Below are 16,444 nucleotides of genomic sequence, written 5' to 3'. Positions count from 1 at the left end.
CCGCGGAACTTCTCGCAGCACTTCCCATATGGTCTAGCGGTTAGGATTCCTGGTTTTCACCCAGGCGGCCCGGGTTCGACTCCCGGTATGGGAACGTGGTCACACTTTTTAGAAACTGACATGTTTTCTTTCCAGTGGCTCTGTTTTTTTTTCCTGACCCCCCCATGCCGGGTGATTTTTGTGGAAAACGCGCCTTAGAGTAAGTGTGGTTCGATCCGGGCTGCCTCGAGTGCGGAGCCGGGCGGGCCGGCGGAGCGGGTGCGCTCAGGCTGCCGCTGCTCGCGCGGGAGGCCGGCGGGGCTGAGGCGCGGGGCACGGAGTTTCACTTCTCCCGGGGCCGTCCTCCCGCCGCTGCGGGCCCGGGCCGTCCCCTCCCCAAAGCTCGGGAGGCGATGATTAACCCCGGCCTCGCCTTATCGGCCCCCAGCGCCCCCCTCAGGCCCACACCCCGCCTCGGGAGGTCCGGAGCGACGCGGGGCGTGTTCGCCCGCGCCCGTCTCGGAGCCCCGAGTCATCGCGCCCGGGCTGTTCACCGCAAACGCCCCTCCCGCCCCCCGGACCCCGACACAAAGCAGCCCCCGGGCGGGGTGCGGGCCGGGGACCCCCGGCGCCCGCGTCCCCCGACCGCGCCGCTGCCGCCCGCCCGCCCGGCCGCGGGTCCCCCCGGCGCGCCCGAGCCCCGCACCGAGGGCACCCCGGCTTGACATGTGGGGCGCCGGCCGCCGTTCACAGAAAGCGCCCCAGACCCAGGAGCCGCAGACCTGAGTGCTTTGGCCCGGGAAGGGCGAGGGCATCGTCCCGTGCCCCGCGCCCCCCTCCCCGCCCGACACGGACACACGCGCGCGCGCTGTGGAGAAGAAAAATAACCACCGTGATGAGATGACTTGGAAGTAGAAATGTGACTTCTCCAAAGGGTCTCTAACGTTTTGAGCGCCGCGGCTAGAAAATCCTGGCGTGGTGGTGGGGCTCGGAAGAGGGAGAATTGGCCGGAGCCTTGGGAGGGGATGTTGTAACAAAGTTTCACTGTATTTTTAAATATAGAAGCCCTGTGTTTATTACAAAGAAGGGGCAGCTGTGTCAGCCGCATGTGAGCTGTAAATGAAACAAAAGCGTTATCTTAAATGCAAGCTGAAATTAGAAAATGGGGTGAGCCAGCCTATTGGGCCTCTGGGAACAAATGAAGGAGGAAGAAGTGGCTCTTGTGGGTGGGTTTCTGGGCAGTGCCATGGCGAGCAGCAGAAAGTTCAGTTGCATGTGCCTTCCCAAACTCTTGTTTTGATAGTTTTAGCTGCACAGTGAGTTTTGAAATAATCTGTTACTGTGATCTGCATGATTAAGAATTAATTACTTGCACATTGTAAATAAACTTCCACAGCTAAATATGTTTTAGATCGTCTCCATTAATTTGAATATTTGGACGTTTACACCAAGCACCCTCAGATATTTTGAAAGTTGACTGATGTTCAGGTTTTTTATGTGACGAGGTTGTGGAGAAGATACTAAATGGAAGTATATTTTGTCTCCTTTGATCAGTGTAACTTTGTGTAGATCTTTCACTTCTTTGCACTCGGGGTTTAGAGCCATAAATTCTTAATAATGCATATCACTCACAAACTTTAGAGCTTCAAGAATGGTTGAGCAATTCTTGTGTCGGTAATAAGAGTGGAAAAGTTTCGTGTAAATAGAGGATTGTGTCATTGTTCAGAAACCATTTACTAAAGAATTAGGCTCGAATTTGGAAGAAAGAAAAGAACTCTCTGCCTTAATTGTCTCCATAGTGCTTCATTCCTGATCTTGCTTTGTCCTAATGACTTGGTATTATACTGTATCAAATTATGCTAAAATGGATGTGATTTTCAACTGAGTACCAGCTGTAATTGTAAATGGCTTTTTGTGTACTCGAGGGTATGCTGAGAGAAGTAGTCCGATGACAGTTTCTCTGTGTTCAAGACTGAGACTTACAGGGCTTCCTCGGCACAGTGGATAAGAATCTACCTGCCAATGCAGGAGACATGGGTTCGATCCCTGGTCTGGGAAGAGTCAGCATGCTTCGGAGCAGTTACGACTGTGTGACACAAATCCAGAAGCCCGAGCGCCCTAGAGCCTATGCTCCACAACAAGAGAAGACACTGTGATGGAAGCCCTCGCACTGCAACGTAGAGTAGACCGTGCTTGCCGCAACTGGAGAAAGCCCTTGCAAAGCAATGAAGACCTAACGCAGCCAAAAATTAAAAAAAAAATAAGACATAGATTTATATATTGTTGTGTACCAGGCAGAATTGGATAGGCCAGCATCTGAGTTACAGACTTGCTTCAGGAGCATATGGGTGAGAAATCAGTTCTACTCGCGGAAGAGGACTAGAGTCCAGACAAGGAGAGGAGAGTGTTTGTCCTGGACTTTGAAGAATGGGTTGAATTTCTCCTGGTGGGGAATGTGTATCAAAGCTGAGCTTGGGGGGTGGAGGGGTTAGTGTGAAGCAGGCAGGTAGCCTGGTTGGGCGAGCAAACTCCAGAAGATAGTGAAGGACAGGGAAACCTGGTGTGCTGTAGTCCATGGGGTTGGAAAGAGTTGGACATGACTGAGCGACCGAACAGCAATACAAGTTGTTTTAAGGGAGTGGCATTTATGTCACTAGAGTTTTTAAAACATCTTTTGTCTCTTTGAAAAAACTAAATATAGCATAATATGTGAGAAATTTTTGTTGTTTTATGAGTCAAACTATATAGAAACATGTAGAATGTTTTGTGCCCATAAATTTTATGTTTAGCAGTTAGATATTAAGTTTTAACTAATGGAATGGAGAAAAATCAGTCAATTAGAATTCCATTTAAAAGAACGGATTCTAGGTTTGAATTATAAGAATGATCTGCACTATGTTCTTAACGAGTTGCTTTATTGAAAATGACCTTAATATTCTAAGACAGAGCTGCTAGTTACTGTCTGGGAAGTACACACCTTAAATTGGTCAAGACCAGGTAATACATTGGTCAGAACTAGGTAATACTAGGTAATACATTTGTAAGGATTCACTCATATGTTTGTGCCTTGTTTCCAGAACACAAATGGTAGACTTGTTTTACATGTTTTCTCTTGAGCCACAGAGTCATACTAAGTGATGTGGATTACACAAATAGTCTCTTTACTATTTGCGACTGTTTGGTGCAATTAGAAGAGATGATGTAGGACAGATCAGTGTTTGCATAGATGAGCACTTAAAGCAATATAAGGGAGTAAAAAATTATGGCATTTTAAAACCCAAAGACCTTTGCCATGGTCTCTGAGCCCAACATTGTCTGACCTCTGCTTGCCTCCTCAGTGCCATCTCCTACCTTGGCCTTTTCATCGTACTTTAGCCACATTGGCTTCTTCCTTTTTGTCTCTTGAATGTGCCATATTTGTCCTTTTCTCAGTTTTGTATGTTGCTGTTTGCATTGCCTGCAGTATTCCCTCTCTAGCTCTGCACATCTCACTCCTGTCATTGTTACATTATCAGAGAGACCCTGTGTACTAGAGATTCTCCCTTTTCTGGTTACTGTCTAGTTACCTTATGCTGTTTTATTTTCTTCTTATCTAAAACAAACATTTTTGTTCCTGTTTATTTCTTATCTTATTCTACTTAGAATATAAGCTCCATACATGTGTGCTTAGTCACTAAGTCATGACCGACTCTTTGCAACCCATGGACTGTAGCCCGCCAGGCTCTTCTGTCCACGGGGTTCTCCAGGCAAGAATACTGGAGTGGGTTGCCATTTCCTTCTCCAGGGGATCTTCCTGACCCAGGGATTGAACCAGAGTCTCTTGCATTACAGGTGGATTCTGTACCACTGAGCCACCATGGAAGCCCTAAATTCCATGAGGGTGAGGATATTGTATAGAAAGCTCACTTCTGTTTTATAAGAGTCAAATGATAGTGAAGAAGTTGATACCCTCATACATTGCTGGTGGAAATATAAAATAGTGCAGCCACTTTGGGAAACTGTTTGGCTGTTCCCTCAAAATGTTAAACATCAAGTTACCATATGCTGTGCTAAGTCGCTTCAGTCATGTCCGACTCTTTGCAACCCCATGGACTGTGGCCCGCCAGGCTCCTCTGTCCATGGGATTCTCCAGGCAAGATTACTGGAGTGGCTTGTCATGCCCTCCTCCTGGGGATCTTCCCAACCCAGGGATCAAACCTGAATCTCTTACATATTCTGCATTGGCAAGTGAGTTCTTTACCACTAGCGCCACCTTACCATATGACCCAGAAATTCCACACCTAGGTATATACCCAAGAGAAATTAAAACATGTCTACACAGAAACTTGCACACAGATGTTTATAGCAGCATTATTCATAAGCAAAAAGTGGAAGCAGCTCAAATGTCTATCATCTGATGAATACATGTATCCGTACAATCACATATTATTTGGCAATAAAAAAGGATGAAGTACTGATATATACCGCATTGTGGGTCAATCTCAAGAACATTGTGCTAAACGAAAGAAGCGAAGTTCAAAAGACCACACTTTATATAATTCCATTTATATGAAATACCCATAATAGACAAATCTGTAGAGAAAGGGGATGGATTATTGTTGCCTAGGATTGGAGGGAAGGAGGGAGGGGAACACAGAAGGATGGAAACTGATTGCTAATGTAGGTACAAGGTTTCTTTTTAGGGTGGTACAAATATCCTGAAGTTACATTATGATGATGGTTGCACAACTCTGTAAATATACTAAAAAGATTGATTTTACTGTGTGGATGAACCTCATGGTTATGTAAATTATATCTGAGGAAAACTGTTAAAAAGGATTGAGGCAATTAAAAAATATGGAATATTTTGTCTACATTTTACACTTATTATTTGAATATTGAATATCTAAAAATGGAATGATTTAACACTGCAGCTCTAGATAGTCCAGGAATGTAGCAAAGAGCTCAGTAAATAAAAGATGAAGGAGGTTAAAGTATATGGATAATTATGATACAGCGCATAGTGTGTTAAATGCCCAGAGGAGACTAAGCCAAGGGTTACAGGGGTTTGAAGGTCTCTAAAACATCAGGTCTGGGTTTGTGTGAAGGAAGTGGAGAAAGGCCTCTAGGAGGCAGCATTTGAGATTAGCTTGGAAGGCTGGTCGGAGAAGGTAATGGCACCCCACTCCAGTACTCTTGCCTGAAAAATCCCATGGACGGAGGAGCCTGGTAGGCTACAGTCCATGGGGTCGCTAAGAGTCGGATACGACTGAGCGACTTCACTTTCACTTTTCCCTTTCATGCACTGGAGAAGGAAATGGCAATCCACTCCAGTATTCTTGCCTGGAGAATCCCAGGGACGGCGGAGCCTGATGGGCTGCTGTCTATGGGGTCGCACAGAGTCGGACACAACTGAAGCAACTTAGCAGTGGAAGGCTGGTTAGGCTTTGCTAGTAGAGATGATTAGGTGGGAGGCAGGGCAATAAGGGGGGCTTCCCTGGTGGCTCAAACGGTGAAGAATCTGCTTGTGATGCAGGAGGCCTAGGGCATGGGAATGGCTTTCCACTCCAGTATTCTTGCCTGGAGAATTCCATGGACAGAGGAGCCTGGCGGGCAACAGTCCATGGGATCATAGTCGGACACAACTGAGTGACTAACACTTCCACTTTTTTCAAGGCAATAAGGAGGAAGCAAGCAGGAGCAGAGGTCCTTTAATAGTTGCTAGCACTTTGGCTGAACTGAGTACCAGTTGTATTAAGAATGGACCAGTAGTAGTGGTAGTATAGTAGCATAGTGTAAGACTGCAAAAATAGGCTCAGGTCTGTAGCAGACAATGTCACTCGTGGCAGATCTCCTCTGATGTCTTTATATCACCGCCCCCCACCCCTCAACCATTAGTGTGCTTCTCATGGCTCACTTTTGGAAAGAGTTGTATCCCTTACCAGCAGAGAGCTGGAAGTGCTGGGGGCTTATCCCTCTTCCGCTAACAGCTCTCAGTATCATTGGAGCAGGGACTTGGGCGCTTTCCCCGCCTCTGTATCATCAACACGTGAAACTGTATCTGGCACTCAGTGAGCATTCAGAAAATACTTGAATGAATAAATGAATGAAAAGCAGGAAATGGCAAGGTATATTCAAAGTGAAGTTTATTTCATAAATCCTCGACTTTTTTAATATTTATTTTTATTTGTTCATTTATTATATTTGGATGCTCTGGGGTCTTAGTTGCGGCATACGGAATTTAGTTCCGGCATATGGAATCTAGCTCTCTGACCCGGGATCTAACTTGGGCTCCCTGCATTGTGAGTTCAGGGTCTTAGCTGCTGGACCAGCCGGGAAGTCCCTCCACCTTCACTTGCAGAGCATTTTTTAGATAGGAGATTTTGAAAGATTCTGATTGTGAAGACCCTTGGATTTTGGAGTAAGGAGTTTACTTAGCTGGAAGAAGGAATTTCTGATCATATGATGAGTGTTTTGATGAAATTAATTTGGCAGTAGTGAGCGGGATGAACTGGATCATGGAAGAGTTGTGTCTGCGGTGTCCACATTGACCAGGATTGGGGAGGTCTTCTGCAGTATAGTAATAATCCAGCAGCTTGCCTTGCCTCTAGTATCTCCCTCAATAGGGTGGTAGCAGCACAATAGAAAAGATTAGATAGAAGAGGTACATTGAAAGAAAAATTTAAGATGTCAGAAAGTAAATACTCCTTAAAGAAATAGGGAAATTATGAAGTGTAGATTTTTTTTGAAGGGGCAATTTTTGCAGTTGTTGATCAGACAGTAAAGTGTTATTGCTCACCTGTGTGTGTCTTTTTGAACACTGAAATTGTACATTGAATTTGGAGATAGAATTAAGACTGTGAGACTGCCACCCTGTGGATAATATAAATTAGAACCAAAATCCTCAAAAATTATAATAAAACTGCATTCATTTGAAGTTTACTATTATAGAACTGATTATGATTCTTCCACATTGGTATATGTAGTTATGCTTATTAAATAGAAAGTTGAAATTAGTTTGTTTTCTGAACTTTTTCTGGAGCTTTTAAATAAATGGAATGGAAATGAAATCAATAGCTTTAAAATCTTGCAAAGAAAGTAAAAAATTCCTTTTAGATGACAGACTTCTTTCTCTAGAAATTTAATGTCGAAAGAGTGAGCTTTTATAAAATGTTGTGGCATGTATGCCTATTATAAAATGGTATCTTTTCTTATTGTATTTTTGTTCTATTTTATATGTATCTCCTTGAGTGTGATGTTTCTTGAAAAACAGGTGAACGCATATCCCATCATTTTCTTCCCCCTAAGTGAAAGTGGCTTTCCCTTCTCATTTTTGTAGAGTTGGATTTTATTGTTAGAAATTAGCCATGCTTTGGTGATTTGCCTTCATTTATTTATGTAAGTAACTTGGATTTTATTATAGGTTGTTTAAGTCTGTTCACAAATTAAACTGGTAAGCTAGCTTGAATCAAAATAAAATGGTGGTTGTGAAAAAATTGCTGTTTGCAACTCAGAAATGGTTCTTTCTAGATTTCTGCAAAATAAAACTTTCGCGGCAGATGAGTTCTTTACAATCTAATGTTGTAAAGGGCTTACATGCTTATTTTCCCTAAGGTGTCTGGAGGCGTGGGGTAGCCATTTAATGCTGGAAATTTGTGTTAGCAATAAAGCAGAAGTGGGCTGACGCCTCATTCTGAGGTCACAGTCACACATCTTTTCTGAACGTGATATCCAGACTGAGGGAGAGAATGAATGACGCACCTGCTTAACCCCCTCACTTCAGGGACCTTAAGTGTTGGTCATGGTTAGATTTTCAAATATAATGTTAATGATGTTAAATATTCAGGTATTTCTGAGTTATTTTTCTCAAAAGTATAGTATGATAACATACTTTCTGTTTTTAAATAAATTTCTTATTTTTTTAAAAAAAATATACTATTTAGCTTTGGCTGTTCCAGGTCTTGGTTGCTGCGTGCAGGCTTTCTGTAGTTGCAGAGTCTTTGTTGCGATGTGCAGGCTTCTCATTGCCGTGGCTTCTCTTGTTGTGGAGCACAGGCTCTAAGTGAGCAGGCTTCAGTAGTTGTGATGCAGGGGCTTAGTTGCTCCACGGCATATGGAATCTCCTGGACTAAGGATCTAACCTGTGTCCCCTGGATTGGCAGGCAGATTTCTCTCCACTGCACCACCAGTGAAGTCCGGTAATGTACTTTCAATGTTTGGTTTCATTTAAGCTTTTCAAAGTAAATCGATGAGCTTGTGGATGACTTTTCTGAACTATTTTTTGCTGCATTTATAGCTTATATGCCCCAGTTGAGGTATACTGTGTAATTTTAAGTGAAATAGACTATTAATGATGAAAATACAAATGTTTAATCTAGGTCCCTAAAGTATGTTACCATATAAAAAACAGTATCATTTAGATTTTGTTTAAGGAAAGTAACTTCCAAAATACTTCATGGTTTTTTTTGTTCCTCCTTTCCTGAATATGGGAACAAAGAGTCAATAAAATTAGAGCTCTATTTCTGTTTTCTAACCTTCTTTATTGGTGTCATTATCATACCGGTTTAAAAATCATGACCCTGAACTTATATAAAGAAATTTTTAGTTTAATATTTAGCCTACACTTAAACTTTATCATGTGATATCTGTTGTGTGATATGGTAGAATGGTGATTGTTTTAGGATTAATGGCAGTTAATATTGCCTTTTAGTTTTTACTCATAGTTGGACATGAGTGAGCGACTAGCACATAGTTTTTACACATGGGTTCATTTTCATAACTGTAAGTATAAAACATTTTGTTCTTTGAAAAATAATTCCAGCATCGATGACTTAAATTTTGATGAAGCAATAACAACTGTTTCATAAGTTTTGCCTGTTTGCTGGGTGTGTCTTTACAAATCTTAATAGGTCTTTTATTTTTGAATGCAAACCATTCACTATTAAATACATACCTTTGTTTTGAAACTTCTTTTTTTTTTTTTTGCTTTATTTTAGATCTCTGGGGAGGTACTTAGCTAGTGACTTCTAGGTCCAGAGAATCTTCTAGATAGTCTGAAATCTTTGTTATTGTTTAGTCTCTACATCGTGTCCAACTCTTCTGTGACCCCGTGGACTGCAGCCATTCAGGCTCCTCTGTCCATGGATTTTTCCAGGCAAGAATACTGGAGTGGGTTGCCATTTCCTTCTCCAGGGGATCTTTTCAACCAAGGGATTGAACCTGCATCTCCTGCCCTGACAGGCAAGTTCTTTACTACTTAATTAAGGTTTCCTTTGGATTCTTTAGACCCAAGGAATCCCAAGACCAGGATATATTTCCCATTTAGGATGTGTTGATGTATTGCTTTGTGTGAAGCTTTTTGTTTCCAAATTTAATTAGGCACTTAATTCAAGTTTTCAAGGTTGTAATAGGATTTGTTTTGTCCCAGCTCTCCTACCATCTGTGCTTATCACTGATACCCTCCAATGCCAAGGAAGCCAGTGACCCTGCCACCCAGTCATCCCACGTGTAAGCAGGCACTGACCCAGTAGCTGGGCGGAGCCGAGGTGGAAAGGAGGAGTATCACAGGAAGGGACTGTCCCAGCACACGGGTGGGGTAGGGGGGGAAGGGAAGCATTCTAATAGAAGGCTGAACTAGAGCTTAAGGAATTCAGAAGGTCATGCAGGCAGTTGGCATTCGGAAATTTCACATATGAATGAGAATGCCTTCTCATTATTTTTTCTCCTTTTTTTTTTTGGCCATTTCACATAAATTACAATTTTATTGTCCCTTAAATCCTGCTTTAAAAGACTATTTCTTCTTTTCTACTTTCAATAAAGAAAGCGCCGAAGAGTTGATGCTTTTTGAACTGTGGTGCTGGAGAAGATTCTTGAGAGTCCCTTGAACTGCAAGGAGATCCAACCAGTCCATCCTAAAGGAAATCAGTCCTGAATATTCCTTGGAAGGACTGATGCTAAAGCTGAAACTCCAATACTTTGGCCACCTGATGCGAAGATCTGACTCATTGGAAAAGACCCTCATGCTGGGAAAGATTGAAGACGGGAGGAGAAGGGGTTGACAGAGGAAGAGATGGTTGGATGGCGTCACCGACTCAGTGGACATGAGTTTGAACAAGCTCTGGGAAGTGGTAATGGACAGGGAGGCTGTGTGTGTTGCAGTCCATGGGGTCACAAAGAGTTGGACACGACTGAGCGACTGAACTGAATTACTTTCAATACCTTTTGGAGTTGTCTTTTTGCTAGTTCATGGAGCATATTTTAGAGGGCTTTTAGTACATGTTTGTAGGAGAAAGAAAGCGCATAAAATTTATGTGAAAGCAAATCTAGGGCTTCCCTGGTGGCTCAATGGTAAAGAATCTGCCTGCCAGTGTAGGAGACACTGGTTCGATCCCTGATCTGGGAAGATTCCACATGCCTCAGACCAACTAATCCTGCATGCCACAACTGTTGAGCCTGTGTTTTAGAGCCTGGAACCACAGCTTCTGAGCCCACGAGCTGCAACTAGTGAAGCCCCTGCGCCCTAGAGCCTGTACTCTGTAAGAAAAGAGGCCACTGCAGTGAGAAGCCCCTGCTCGCCGCAACTAGAGAAGAGTCCACGTGCAGCAGCAAAGACCCAGCACAGCCAAAAAAAGTGCAAATCTTCCACCTGCACTCATTAGGATGGCTACTATCAAGAAACCCCAAAAAACAAAACCCTAAATAACAAGAGTTAGTGCGGACGTGGAGAAATTGGAGCCCTTGTGTACTGTTCATGGAAATGTAAAATGGTACAGCCACTGTGGAAACCACTGTGGTGGTTTTTCAAAAAATTAGAAATAGAATTACCAAATGATCCAGCAATTCTTTTCTAGGTTATCCCCAAAGAATTAAAAGCAATCTCAAAGAGATATTGTGCACCCATGTTCTTAGTAGCATTATTCACAATAGTGAAAAGGTAGAAGTAACCCAAGTGTCCATGAATGGATAAGTGGATAAACAAATGTGGCATACACTTACAGTGGAATGGTTTTCAGCCTTAAGGGGGAGGGAGGTGCTAACACATGTTATGACATGGGTGAATCTGGAGGGTATTATTCTAAGTGAAATGAACCAGTCCCCAAAAGACAAATACTGCATGATTTTACTTACCTGTGGTACCTCAAGTAGTCAGAATCATAGAGAAAGCAATAGAATGTTATTGCCAGGAACTGTGGGGAAGGAGGATGGGGAGTTGTTTAGTGGATACAGACTTCTAGTTTTGCTAGATAAAATAAATTCTGGAGATCGGTTGAGAAACAATATAAATGTACTTGCTGCTCCTGAATTGTACACTTCAGTGATTAATTTTACCATGTATTTTTTTGAAAAGGTAAATCTGAATTTGTATTTGGATATATAACTTGCAGGAGCTTCCCAGGTGGCGCTAGTGCTGAAGAATCCACCTGCCAATGCAGGACACCCAGGACATGTGGTGTTCGATCCCTGGGTCGGGAAGATCCCCTGGAGTAGGAAGTGGCAACCCACTCCAGTATTCTTGCCTGGAGAATCCCATGGACAGAGGAGCCTGGCAGGCTGCAGTCCATGGAGTCGCAAAGAGTCAGACACGACTGAGCACATGCACACACACGTGCAACTGGTAAGAGTGAAAAGCAAATGTAATGAGATTGAAGTTCCTGATTCAGCCAGTGTTCAGGTGCCTGGGATATAACAATGAAAAAAGCAGATAAGATCCTCATGAAGCTCCTGCATCTTAGAGGGAAAGACAGACTTTGATCAAAAGAGCGAAAAGTGTTTGAATGTTAGGTACATAACTGGGAGACAACTAACAGTGGGTGGAAAGTGGCTGTATTGAAAAGGCTTCGCTCAGGAAATGACATTGAAGTGGGATTTGAAGGATGGGTAACCTCTGGCTAGGAGAAGGAGAGGGATGGAAAGTGATGGGAGGCTGAGGGAGTAGCATTATGCAAATACGACAAAGCAGGAAGGAAAGGATATGCTTTGGGAAATGGAAGAAGGCCCTGAGGGCTTTAATGTAGTGGAATGTGATGGGAGATGGGGAAGGCAAGTATCAGATTACAGAAGGCAGGGGTCCCCAACCTCTGGGCCGCCGACCAGAACCTCTTGTCCGCCGACCAGAACCTCTTGTCAGATTAGCGGCATTAGATTAGAAGCACCATGCACTTCCCCGGTGGCTCAGTGGTAAAGAAACTGCCTGCGGTTCAGGAGATGCAGGAGACGCGGGTCCGATCCCTGAGTCAGAAAGATTCTCTGGAGGAGGGCGTGGCACCCCACTCCAGTATTCTTGCCAGGAGAATTCCATGGACAGAGGAGCTTGGCGGGCTACAGTCTGTGCGGTCGCAGAGTCAGACACGGCTAAAGGGACTGAGCACACACGCATGCACAAAGTGCACAGTAAATGTAATGCTCTTGAATCATCCCTAAACCATCCCCCTTACCCCTGATCTGTGGAAAAATTGTGTTCCATGAAATTGGTCACTGTTGCCAAAAGGGTTGAGGACCACTGGTACAAGGTATGTTAAGGATTTTGAATTTTATCTTACAGTGGGCAGACATTGCTGTGTTTCAAGCCATGGCTTATGGAGGTAAAATGGAGTGCAAGTAAGGGGAAAAATTGTGTCTTTTCATACAGTGTGCCCTTTAAATAGAAATTACCTTGTCAATCTGGTGTTTGAATGTGAGAAGGAAAAGTATTTCAGTTATGTTTACTGAGATGATGTGTTGGTTGCCATTGTGGCCTGTTAGGTGGCGCTAGTGGTAAAGAACCCACCTGCCAATGTAGGAGACATAAGAGACGTGGGTTCGATCCCTGGGTCAGGAAGATCCCCTGGAGGAGGACGTGGCAACCCACTCCAGTATTCTTGCCTGGAGAATCCCATGGGTGGAGGAGCCTGGCGGACTGCAGTCCCTGGGTCTCAATGAGTTGGACGGGACTGGGTAGGCACGCACATGGCCTTTTAATGTGGTAAAATGTACCCAAAGGGTGGATTTAAGGGGATTGTGAAGGGTAACTGAGCAGAGGTGAGTTTCACCTTTATGCTCTGACTTTCTAGTTGAAATCCTGGAACTGGATGTCTTCGCCCAGGAAGAGTCTGGAGTGGGAAGAGGCTTTTCCGCCGAGCCTTTAGGCCCCGCAGTGTTCAGTCCCGAGGTGGAGGAGGTGGGGCGGAGAAGACAGGAGGAAGGAGCGCAGCGCCGGGGAGGCTGGGGAGGCGCAGGGACTGGTCTAGTCCGGCAGCTCCCGAGAGTGTTCATCGGGCAGTTCGAGGAGGATTAGTGGCTCAGTAGGGGCAGGAATGGGCTAGGGAGACTGGAATGAGTGGGAAATGGGGTGGAGTTAGACAAATTTTGAGGAAGGCTGGCAGTGAAGGGCTTCAGAAACGATGTTAGAAGGGATTGAGGTGTATGTGGCAGTTCAGGTGTCAAATAATGGAGTTTTTTTTTTTTTCAAAGAAAGCTTGAATTAAAATAAAAATTTCCTTTACATCTGTGAAATATTTGAAAAATATATCACACACCTTGCTGATTCTCTGACTAGAATCTACTGAGTACAAATGTGACCCCACTGACTTAATCTAGGTACAGAGTTGTGGGACTGTGTATACACGGGTGCAGTCAGGTTTGCCTGCTGAGGTACAAAGGTCTGTTTGTCACTTTACTAATTTCTGATCATCTGGGCAGTAAAAAATAGAGAATCTTGGGTTCACTTGTGAATCTTAGGTGTAGGACTTAGAATCTTAGTTTGAATCTTAGGCGTAGGACTCAAAAGTGTATGTGTGTATATGTGTATGTTTGTGTCTTTGGATAATTCTCATACGTCTGTTCTGTGGACTGGCTTTGGAAAATTGTGGTCTCAGGAATGTTCTATTGATACTTTGATGTTTTCTGAATGCTTTTTTAAAAAAAATTTATTTTACTTTTAATTAGATGATAATTACCTTACAATATTGTGATCGATAATTATAACGAGTTGTGTTGGTTTCTAGCATACATCGACATGAATCAGCCATAGGTATACATGTGTCCCCTCCCCCTGGAGCCTCCCTCCCACCTCCCTGCCTGTCCCACCCCTCTAGGTTGTCACAGAGCATCGACTTTTCCTTCCTTGCATCATACAGGAAATTCCCACTGGCTATCTGTTTTTACATATGGTAATTTATATGTTTCAGTGCTCCTCTCTCAAATCATCCCACCCTCTCCTCCCTGCACGGTGTCCAAAAGTCTGTCTTTATGTTTGCATCTCCTTTGCTGCCCTGCAAATAGGATCATCAGTACCTTCTTTCTAGATTCCATATATATGTGTTAATATATGATATTTGTCTTTCTCTTTCTGTTTTACTTCATTTTGTGTAATAGGCTCTGGGTTCATCCTCCTCATTGAAACTGACTCAGATGCATTTCTTTTTACAACTGAGTAAGATTCCATTGTGTTTATGTACCATATCTTCTTTATCCATTCATCTGTCGATGAGCATCTAGGTTGCTTCCATATCCTGGCTGTTGTAAATAGTGCCGCAGTCAACATTGGGGTACATGTGTCTTTCTCAATTATGGTTTTCTCGAGGTGTAAGCCCAGTAGTGGGATTGCTGGGTCATATGATAGTTTTATCCCTAGTTTTTAAAGGAATCTCCATACTGTTTTCTGTAGTGGTTGTATCAGTTTACATTCCCACCAACAGTGTAAGAGGGTTCCCTTTTCTCCACACCCTGTCCAGCATTCATTGTCTGTAGACTTTTTGATGATGGCCATTCTGACAGGTGTGAGATGATACCTCATTGTGGTTTTGATTTGGATTTCTCTAATAATGAGCAATGTTGAGCATCTTTTCGTGTGTTTATTAGCCATATGTATGTCTTCTTTTGGGGAATGTTTGTTTAGGTCTTCTGCCCACTTTTTGATTAGGTTGTTTGAACTGCTTGTATATTTTGGAGATTAATCCTTTGTCATTTGTTTCATTTGCTATTATTTTCTCCCACTGAATGTTTTTGAATAGCTCTATCATGAGGATTAAATGAGATATTTATGTTAAACTTCCCAGGTGGCGCTAGTGATGAAGAACCCATCTGCCAGTGTAGGAGCCTTAAGAGGTACGGGTTCAATCCCTGGATTGGAAAGATTCCCCTGGAGGAGGGCATGGCAACCCACTCCAGTATTCTTGCCTGGAGAATCCCATGGATAGAGGAGCCTGATGGCCTACAGTCCGTGAGGTTGCATAGAGTTGGGCATGACTGAAGTAACTTAGGACAGCACATGTCAATCCCTTGGCAAGGAAAGATTTTTGTAATTTTGTCCCACCTGTATGATTGGGGTAGTGGTAAAGGTTTTTTTGTTTTTTAGGATGAAACTAGCTTGATCTTTTTTCCTGTTTGTAAGGGTGATACTTGTTTAGTGTATGTACTTCTCTAGCCACTTTGCATACTTCTCTCCTCCCTGCTCTCTGAGGGCCATGGCGCTTCCTCTTGTTGCTTTGCTCCTACAACTTCCTCTGCTGATAATATTCTGCCCCAGCCTCCCTCTTTTACATGCCTGCCACCTTATTGTTAGGTCTCAGAGCAGCTGTCACATTTTCTGAGAGGCCTTCCCTTAACTAAGGTTTTCTTGGTCACCCTTTATGTTGCTTTGTTGCTTTCCTTCATATGTGGGCAGGGACTGTGTCTGAATAGTTGACTTGATTCCAAAGGTAAACTGACTATGTGCTGAGTCTACAGAAGAGTGCTCAGCACGTGGAAGCTACTTAAATGCCAAATAGCACAGACAAATAATGCAAATGATAAGAATTTATTAACTAGCGTATGTACTGTAAGCTTTCAGTTGATCATTACTTTGGATACTGAATTGTGAACCATATATGTATAAATATTGATTGTGCAGTGATACACACTATTTTCTAGCTTATGTATTTCACTTACCTACATAGCGGAGATTTTTTCCGTCAGTTCAGTTCAGTCGTGTCCGACTCTGCGACCCCATGGACTGCAGCACGCCAGGTTTCCTTGTCCATCACCAACTCCCGGAGCTTACTCAAACATAGGTCCATCAAGTCAGTGATGTCATCCAGCCATCTCATCCTCTGTCGTCCCCTTCTCCTCCTGCCCTCGATCTTTCCCAGCATCAGGGTCTTTTCCAATGAGTCAGATCTTCGCATCAGCTGGCTAAAGTATTGGAGCTTCAGCTTCAGCATCAGTCCTTCCACGGAATATCCAGGACTGATTTCCTTTAGGATGGACTGGTTGGATCTCCTTGCAGTCCAAGGGACTATCAGGAGTCTTCTCCAATACCACAGCTCAAAAGCGTCAATTTTTCAGCGCTCAGCTTTCTTTATAGTCCAACTCTCATGTCCATACATGACTACTGGAAAAAACCATAGCTTTGACTAGAAGGACCTTTGTTTGCAAAGTAATGTCTCTGCTTTTTAATATGCTGTCTAGGTTGGTGATAGCTTTTCTTCCAAGGAGCAAGGGAGATTTTTTTATTGGTATATTATTTTAT

At 43.4% G+C, this 16,444-nt stretch overlaps 1 protein-coding gene and 1 non-coding gene across 4 annotated transcripts in view; both read left to right on the top strand.

Moving 5' to 3' along the window:
* The window catches only part of ELF1 (E74 like ETS transcription factor 1), a 118,595-nt gene that overhangs the window by 636 nt on the left and 101,515 nt on the right, over positions 1-16,444 (top strand). The window lies entirely within an intron of this gene.
* Positions 23-94, top strand: TRNAE-UUC (transfer RNA glutamic acid (anticodon UUC)). The gene has a single exon. It is a non-coding gene; the product is annotated as a tRNA-Glu (tRNA).

The sequence above is a fragment of the Giraffa tippelskirchi genome, chromosome 12 (assembly GCF_054371585.1).
Source record: "Giraffa tippelskirchi isolate mGirTip1 chromosome 12, T2T-mGirTip1v1.2.pri, whole genome shotgun sequence".
Lineage (NCBI taxonomy): Eukaryota > Metazoa > Chordata > Mammalia > Artiodactyla > Giraffidae > Giraffa > Giraffa tippelskirchi.
Note: the sequence above shows the minus strand (reverse complement) of the source record. Positions and strands in the feature narration are given on the sequence as shown.